This window comes from Echinops telfairi, unplaced genomic scaffold (assembly GCF_000313985.2).
Source record: "Echinops telfairi isolate 266 unplaced genomic scaffold, ASM31398v2 ScPeMD7_1;HRSCAF=3_0, whole genome shotgun sequence".
NCBI classification, from domain to species: domain Eukaryota; kingdom Metazoa; phylum Chordata; class Mammalia; order Afrosoricida; family Tenrecidae; genus Echinops; species Echinops telfairi.
This window is the reverse complement of record NW_022103896.1, coordinates 52,762,605-52,772,002: the sequence shown is the minus strand read 5'-3', so window position 1 is coordinate 52,772,002 and position 9,398 is coordinate 52,762,605. Positions and strand designations below refer to the sequence as shown.

The 9,398-nt window shown below is 40.8% G+C and overlaps 1 pseudogene; it reads right to left on the bottom strand.

The window, feature by feature from the left end:
- Positions 1–633: 633 nt before the first annotated feature.
- LOC105979437 lies at positions 634–1,732 on the bottom strand (annotated as a pseudogene).
- Between the last annotated feature and the right edge of the window lie 7,666 nt (positions 1,733–9,398).

Here is a 9,398-nt window from a genome sequence, read left to right as displayed (position 1 = left end):
AGTCCCAAATTACTACATTATCTCCTGTGGTTCTCATACAAACGTGCCCCTGTATTCCAGCGATATCCATTCGAGCGATAGATAGATGGAATGTAAAGAGAGGATCCGCATGGAGATGATGAATGGAGAAGACATGAGGGTGGGATAAAAGCATGATTCCAGGAACCTGGTGTAGAGGCTCATGAGTAACATATTTGAAAAGTTGCCTGGAGAAGAAGAGCAACAGAGGTCCTGAAAGAGGATAACTGTTTTACGGCTGCTTTAAATCTGCATGTGATGATGCATTATTCAATTTCACAGTCTTTCCTATATTGTTAATTCCTCCTAATCCCTCTGGAGCCCAATGGTGTAGTTATAGGTTGGGCTGCTAAGAGTAAGGTCAGCCATTTGAAAGCACAGGAGCACGTTGGCGCTTTCTGTTCCTTTGAAGAGTTACTGTCTCCAAACCCCCCAAGGGCAGGTCTACCCTGTGCTTACAGGGTTGTTGTGAATCAGAATCAACTTGACGTCAGTGAGTTTGAGTTTCGAGTACTGTGCAGGGCATAGTGGACTAGCTTTTCTCTCTTTGGCTGGGTACTGTGTACTTTACTGATGCTACATGACAAGGCTGGGCTCTCTAGCCCCTCCCCTTCTTCAGTGGGTCTGGATGGAAACTCCAGATGATGGGATGTTCTCAGTGTGTTGGGGGATAGACAGGGGGCAAAGACCCCCCCACCCCCTAGCAGTTGAAAATCTCTCTCTTCCTCTAGTGCTGTTGCTGGGGCTGGTGGTCCAGTTGAATTCCGATTCCTTGGAGGCCACGTGGACCCTAAGGTCCACCACTCTGTGACGGTAGCCAAATTTACTATCATCCCAGGAAATGATCTTGATAGCATGAAAGGTGGAAGAACGAGTGTCACTTATGAAGTCACAGGAGACAACCTGGTCCTCAGTGTAGCCCAGGATGCCCTTTAAGGGACTATCTGACCCCTGTGTCACCACCTTCTTGATGCTCTTGTACTTTTCAGCTTTCTAGAGAAACAGGTGAGATCCACAACCGACACATTGGTTGTGGGGACACAGAAGGCCATGCCAATGACTTTCCCATTCAGCTCTGGGATAACCTTGCCCACTGCCTTGGCAGCTCAGTAGATCTGGGGATGATGCTCTGGGCCAGAGTTTCCTGGAGGGCTATCCATGGTCTTCTGGGTGGTACTGATGGTATGGACAGTGGTCATGAGTCCCTCCACGATGCTAGAGTTGTCATGGATGACCTTGGCCAGGAGGGGCCAAGCAGTTGGTGGTACAGGAGGTATTGCTGACCATCTTGAGAGAGTTGTCATACTTCTCGTGGTTCACAGCAATCACAAACAAAGGGGCATCGGCAGAAGGGGCAGAGATGATCACCCTTTTGGCACTGCCCTTCAAGTGAGCCCCAGTCTTCTCTACGGTGGTGAAGACCCCGGTGGACTCTACGACATACTCAGCACCGGCCTCACCCCACTTGATGTTGGCAGGATCTCGCTCCTGGAAGATGGAGATGGATTTCCCGTTGATGTTAAGCTTCCTGTTCTCAGCCTTGACGGTGCTATTGAACTTGCCATGGATGGAATTATATTGGAACATGTAGACAATGTTGTTCAGGTCAATGAAGGGGATCATTGATGGCAGCAATGTCCACTTTGCCAGAGTTGACAGTAGTACTGGTGCCCAGGTGCCCACTGCATCCAGATCCGTTTACTCCATCCTTCATCTCCTGTCTCCAGGCTGTGGCCGGGACTGCAGGGGAAGACGTGGCTGCCTGTTGGATGAGGCAGAGAAGATAGGCCCAGCTTTTCTACTTACTGTGAAGCTCTTAGTTTGTCTCACTCAAATTCTCATTTTCAGATGAGCAGCATGAGCAAACATACATTTGAGTCATCGTGGATGACTTGTTTTACCTGAGTCAGTGCTATGAGGCATGTAGAGTCTTATGTGGTGATGGTGGTTGCTGCTCTCAGTGTGAGGTCGACTTCAACTCCTGGCACCTCCATGAATGTGGAGGACATCGGCTTCACAGTGTTCTCAAGGCGGTGACCTTTCAGAACAGAACACCAGGCCTGTCTTCCAAGGCACCTCTAGGTGAGTGTGAACCACACCCTTTTTAGTTAGTATTCAATAGCTTAGCCATGTGCATCTACGTATTATTTAGTGGCCTTCGTTTCTCCTTCAGCAAAGCAATTACTTTTTCTATGTCACTGGTGATGAAGTTAGGAGATATGATATTATGTTTAAAAGTGAAAAGTTGCCTGTCTGGCCATGGTTGATTGTTCTTTGCTTGGTGTCTGTCCTAGTCTTGCTTAGTTATCTGTCTAGGGAAACTGCCATCAAAGGAAATACAAAGACAGCGATGGTAATGAGGAAAACGTGGAGACATGGAGGGGGAGGGAAGGGGAAATGAGGGATTGACATTAATATGTAAAAGGAAAAAAGAGTTTTAAAGTTGATTGTGCCAGTGACTGCACAGACTTTTTGATATGATTGAGAGCCATTGAATAGTATGATATATTAATTTTAACTCAATTTTTAAAAAGTAAAACGTTAATCAGTAAAAATGTCAAGACTACACACAAAAAAAGCACACCATTTACTATTTTCACACACTTCAGTGGACCGTATTTGCCAAGATCAGAAGTTCCTAGTTTAATATGCAATTGAGTCAAACATCTCTCTCTCTCTCTCTCTCTCTCTCTGTGTGTGTGTGTGTGTGTTCTGCAGTCGTCTCTGTCCAGAGGCAACATTGGATTCCAGTTAGGGCAGGGTCAGGGTTGGATGGGCACACATGCTGTGTTGTCTTGGGCAGGACAAAGCAATGACTAGCTCGGTGTGAGGCTGGCATGTGACTTGGAATAAGCGTTGCCTGTTTCTAATGCAGGTTCCAAATGTTTCCAAAGTGGAGGTTTTGATTTGTTTTTCTTCTATAGGTTAGGGCAAAAAGTTGCGAGGAAGGCAGATGGAGCTTCCTGAACCCTCGTGCTCTTTAATATCTGAACCCCGCAAGTAGCACAGTGTGCTCCATTTGTACATGCTACCCCAGCCCCACCCCCACACCAGTTGAGTATCCCTGTGTATATTCTGAACCCAGAGGGATGATATTATAAAGTTAATAAAAACCATGACAGGTCCAGAGTGAGACCACAGAAGAAAATGAAAATATTTAAATTTTAGAATCTGTAATGGTGCATTTTAAATGCTTTTGAGCAAGTAGCTTTATATTTTCGGATTTCACAAGCCTGCCAGCGCTGTTCACATACCTCTTTATCATCCACTGTGGTCATCAACATCTCTCTTGTTCAAGCTTCTGCATAACCTTCCAACTGGCCTCCCTACCACCATATTCTCCTCCTCTATCCACAGTGTGTAATTTGTCACTTTCCATTAATATAAATGGCTGATTATTACCATAATTACTAGTAGAACTCGCAATAAGATAAAATAAGTGGCATTAATAATGTGAGTTGCCAAAAATAACTATGACTTATATGAGTGATTGCCACAGTGAAAATGAGCTAAATATTGTTATGCTGATATGCTAATGAGGGGTTTAGAAAGAAAGACTTTCTGTGAAAGTTTATAAGTATATGCAAAAAAGTGTATAATGGAGATTGCTGAGACTAAAAGCTTTAATATTAGGAACGTGTCTTCTCAGAGTATTTTGATATTGGTTGGGTAGGTGTGAGCTTTCTTAAACCAATAGATTGATGTTCATAATTCCCATGGTTTCATTTAAGGAGAGGAAGTTAAAAATAGTCAGGAAGGAACAGCCTTTGGGATTGGAAAGATTAGGGGTTGAACCCCCTGTTCCACTATTACCGGGAACCTTGCAGGAGTTACTGAATTTCCTGGTCTAAGTTATTTCGTAAAAGCGGCCTGTCCTCCCCATCTCATCGAAACCTGTTGTCATGGAGTCCACTTGGACCCACGGCCACCCTATGCGTTTCAGAGTAGAAGCGCACGCCATTGGCCGTTCAGTGGCTGTAATCATCCCTCGTCTCCATGGTGTTGCTGGGTGGATGAAAACCACTAACACTTGGTTTAGTAGTCAAGTTCAAACCATGTATGCCATTCTATCTCATAGCGCTAGTATAAATATTTTGTTATGTGACACAGTAGATTTACTAGTACATTATCTAGGCAGGAGGATGTTCCATGAACTGCAGCTATGAACACAGGTGCGGCACCAATATACAGACATGTTGACAGTATTTCTCCATGATTTACTGCTTTTCTCAGCCTGATATGTATCTCTGTAGACAAATCTCCAAGCACTGTATCACCTGAACCCGTTGCCCTCTAGCTTTTACATGGGCTGGTTCACTGGGCGGCACTGGCAGGTGAGTGCCCGGATGGAGAAAAGCCAGGCTGGAGAGCACTGACATGGAGTCTTGAGTTCCCCGCATCCCACTCTGCCTGCAGAGGCTCTCTTTGGAGTGGCTACTTTACTCTATGGAGCAGATTTTATTAGTCCCATTACCTAAGGTAAGTGCATGTAACACAGCTTCTCTCTCCGGGAGTAGGAAAGAGAATGGCTGTCTTATGTCCTGGTCCCTGGGCTCCTTTTACTCTGCCTATACAGGGGTCAATAGTGCCTGTGAGGACTGCTTGTGTTTATATTCTTTGCATGCCTCATCTCTTTCCTGTTATGATCCTAACTGATACAGTGTTAGCATGTGTTTATGTATTTCAAAGAGGAAAGAGATGATGCATTTATTTGTAAATCAATAAAAGTCAGTATTTTTTATAATTTACCTTAATTACTTAGCAATATGTCATATTAGTAAGAAATCAAGGAAAAAGAGATGAAAAAAAACGAGAAAAAAACCATAAAGAAAAGAGAAAGGTTTCAAATTCTAATAAAGTTCAAAACACTCACTGTAATGGTGAATTCGTAAATGGCTAAAGCAATAAGCACAGTGGACAAAAAAGTACTAACTCTAGTCATTGTTGGAGAATCTCCAGAACTCGGCGCTGTCAAATGCTCAGAAGAAGAGAGAGAAACGGCAGCCGTGGTTTTGTCTTTGTGCCTAGAGATTTCCAAAAGTAAATGTCTTTAAAAAAAAGCGCAGTTTTGCTTTTCTCATGATTTCTTTTCCTTGAAGGGGCAGTGAATCCTCAGCCTTTTAATTACTAGAAGGAATAGAAAAACTTGGTTTGTCAGAGGGTGCTTTTTAAATTTGTGGAAACATTACAGTATCTTTTAATTCCACTTTTCTAGAAATATTTTGAAAGCTACTTCCTCAGGCTAATGGTGCCTTAAAAATGTTGTTTCAAATACACATTCCTACAGAGAACTGAGCTGGAATGAACAAGCGGTTTCTAAATAATCGAGGTTTGGGGGTGGCACGAATGATTTGCACCGGACAGAAGAAAGGCGAGGCGATTAGCGCTACGAAAACCCTGTGAAGAGGTTCTTCCATGTCATGCAGGAGGTTGCCGTGAGTTGGAATTAGCTCATCGGCAATGGTTTTGTGTTTTCCTGTTTTCTTATCAGGTCTTCCATTTGCTCAGAGAATGAAATAGACACACATTTTCTGTAAGCACGTTGTTAAAACATCTTGTTGTTAGAGATATAATAAAAAATAAGGAAACCAAAACGAAACTGTAAATACAAATGAGGAAGTGTGTTTTGCTTACTGAGCTCACACCCGATGAGGATCGAATGCATGGCTTGTAGAGGGACCCCTCTTGGAGAGCGGACTCTAAGGAGAGTTTATGTAAGGAGAATCCGATTTCCCTTTACCCACTATAAAAGGATGTCGGCTTATATTAACATATTTTTAGCTCAAAATAAAAAGGTGCTTTAGAATGCAAACTAAGAATGATTTATAATACATGAATGCCATGCAAAAATTATTTTCCTTGAAGTCTAGAAGTTTTAGAGGGAGAAACTATATTGCGGGTTTATAAGATCTTTTGTAAGCATACTTCATTTCTTTCTTTTTGGCAAGTAAATGATCTCCAACCTTTAAGCATTGTGTTTGAAACATTTGTTTTAAGTAGTATTTTCTAGTCATGTGTTTTGATTTAAACTTTTAAAATATTTTCATAGAGAAGTCTGACATAGAGAAGGCAGAAGATGCTATTAAAAGGAGAGACGTTTATTACAAAAGATGTTTTCTTGGAGAGAGTCATTTTTGTAATTTGTTGGGTAAACTTTGGGGCGGAAGTTTCCCTTGTTCTTATGAATCACTCCCAAGGATTGAGTCTAAATCCTCACTGATGGAATTTCACCTGGTATGCCATTTAGGTGGTCACGTGTTCTTCAGCACAGTAGTTGGTGAACTATTTTTCCCATAAGGTTTTCTCCCAGTGTTGGGTGGGGGCGAGCTGTATTAGTGCTGAGGTACATCTGAATTTAGTGGCTGAGTTAACAGTCACCCTGATGCTTCTAATTTTATCAATTTGATCACACTTGTCTTCTTCTTTTGCTGTGATGAAGGCACTGTGTTTTTTTTTTTTAAGTTACTCCTTGTTTTGAGTTCTTCCCCATCAATCAACGAAGGTCCCCGAATCTTTACTGCATCTTCTCTTCCTCAGTTAGATTTTGCATGTCTTCTGACACTAGGGGCTCCTCTTTGACACTGCTACACTGCTACTCAGGAGGTTTTCAGTATCTATGGCTGTTTCCCTATTTTTCGTATGGTTTTCAGTGACAGATACCTCAGAAGTGGACAGCCGACGTCTTCTCTGTGGTCAGGGTTTACTCTGGGAGCTTTGTTGGAACCTGTTCACTTCGGTGACCCTGCCGGCATCTGGAATACCATCATCACAGCAACACACATGTCACTATGGAACACCAAACCGACGGCAGACTTTTCTGGATCTTCATTTGCTGATGGGGCAGGACTCAAAATGAGAACAAACACCCGTGCACATCTGCCCATAATTGGAACTCGGAAAGTACAAAATATGAATTTAGGAAAACTAAGTCATATAAAATGAAATGGAACACAAAATGATTCATAGCTAAGTCATCAGTTAGCTGAAATTAACTAGTATTGAGCATTTTGAATAAGATAATCATAAGGTTTATTATTCTGAGAGTGAAAAATTCAAGTAGAATGGCATTGACTTTTTCATCAAAAAAGACATTTCAAGATAAGTCTTGCAGTGTAAATGCTATCTGTTACAGGATCATATTTATATCTATATAAGGAAATCCAGCTAACACAACTATTATTCAAATTTATACACTAATCGCTAAAGTTAGTGATGAAGAAATTGAAGAATTATACCAAGTTCTTCAGCCAATAATTGATAAAACATGCAGTTAAGATACAGTAATAATTATTGGTGATGGAATGACAAAATTGAAAACAAAACGTAAGGAACAGTCTTTGGAAAACAGAGCCCGGGTGATAGAATTTTGCAAGACCCATGACTTCTTCATGGCACAGGCATTTTTTACAACAATGACACAAACAGCAACTATCTACGTGCAATTTTCCACACGGAATACTCAAACATTAAATTGACTATATCTGTCAGAAGAAACTATGGAGAAACTCAATAACACTAGCCAGAAAAACAAAACAAAACAAAAACAAAAACAGGGGCTGCCTGTGGAACAGATCATTCATTATTCACATGTAAGTTCAGGTTGAAAGCTGAAGAAAATTAAAAGAAGTCCACGAGACCCAAAATACAACCTTGAGTATATCCCACCTGAATTTAAAAACCGTACCAGAATCGATTTTATTAGTGGAACATGACTGATTGAAGGCTGATGCACTATGGGATGATATAAAGAAAATCACACATGAAGAAAACAAAGGGTCACTGAGAAGACATGAAAGAAAAGAAAAGATCAAAGTAGATGTCCGAAGTATCTCTGAAACTTCCTTTTTGATCAAATTAATGAACACAAAATGTCAACAGGTAGCTTGAGAAGACAAAGTATTATAATGAATTGTGTAAAGAGCTAGAATTAGAAAAACAAATAGTAAGAACATGCTCAGTGTATTTTAAGCTGAATGAAGTGAAGAAATATACAAGCCTCAATTTGCAACACTGAAAGATTCTATGGGAAAAATATTGAACTATGTAAAAAACCAAACTATTCAGAAAGCATCCAACGAAGATGGGAGGAGGATACAGAGTCACTGTACCGTAAAACAAAATAAAACTAAACCCTCTGAAACCCAAACACAATTACTAACTGACATTCAACTCTTCCAGAAGGTACAATATGACTGCGAACTGCTGGTACTGAAGGAAGAAGTTGAAGCTGCACTGAAGACATTAGTCAGATACGTGACTCTAGGAACTGTCAGAAAATCAGTTGAAATCTCTCAACAAGCTGCTGAAGCAGTGGAGGCACTTACTCACCTACGCCAGGAAATTTGGGAAACAGCTATTTTGCTAGCCAACTGGGCATTCATATTTGTACCCGTTTTAAGGAAAGGTGACCCAACAGAATGTGGATGTCATAGAGCAATATTATTAATAATATATGCAAGTAAAACTTTGCCGAAGATCATTCAATAATGGTTGCAGCAGTACATTGACAAAGAACTGCCAGAAATTCAAGCCAGACTCAGAAGATGTGGAACAAGGATTACCATTGCTGAAATCTGATAGATCTTGGCTAAAAGCAGATAATACCAGAAAGATGTTTACATATGTTTATTTTCTCTACAAATATATCTCTTTGTGTGGATCACAATGAACTATGAATAGCATGAGAAGAATAGGAATTCCAGAACTCTTAATTGTACTCAGGTGGAATCTGTACATGGATGAAGAGATGGTCATTTGAATGGAACAAGTGAATACTGCATGGGTTTAAATCAGGAAAGGTATATTTATTCAGTCTGTATGTTTAGCAAATAATCTGAGACTATGGACTATAGGAAGAAGAATGTGGCATCAATATTGGAGGAAGGCATATGAACAACCTGGGATATGCAGGTAGCAGTGTCATATTTTGCTGGATGACAGAATGTGCAGATGCCACAACTTGGGCTGCTGAAAGCTAGGACACGAAGAACCTGCTTTTGAAGATAGAGAACTGCAGCCTTCAGTATAGACTACAGTTCAATGTAAAGAGACCCCCAATTCTTACCACTGAACTAATCCTCAATATTGTTTTAAGGGGAGAAAAGATGGACACTGTTAAGGATTTTATTTTGCTTGGATCGACAATCAATGCTGATGGAAATAGCAGTCAAGGAATCAAGGGATGTGTTACATGGGGCAAATATGCTGCACAAGACTTCTTTAAAATATTGAGGAGCGAGGGTGTCACTTTAAGGACTAAAGTGCACCTGACCAAAACCATGGTATTTTATCTTATTTTAATATTATATTGGCATATAGTTAATGTATAATTATCATACAATACAATGGTTTAAAAATATTTAAAAGGGTTTTGTGATCAT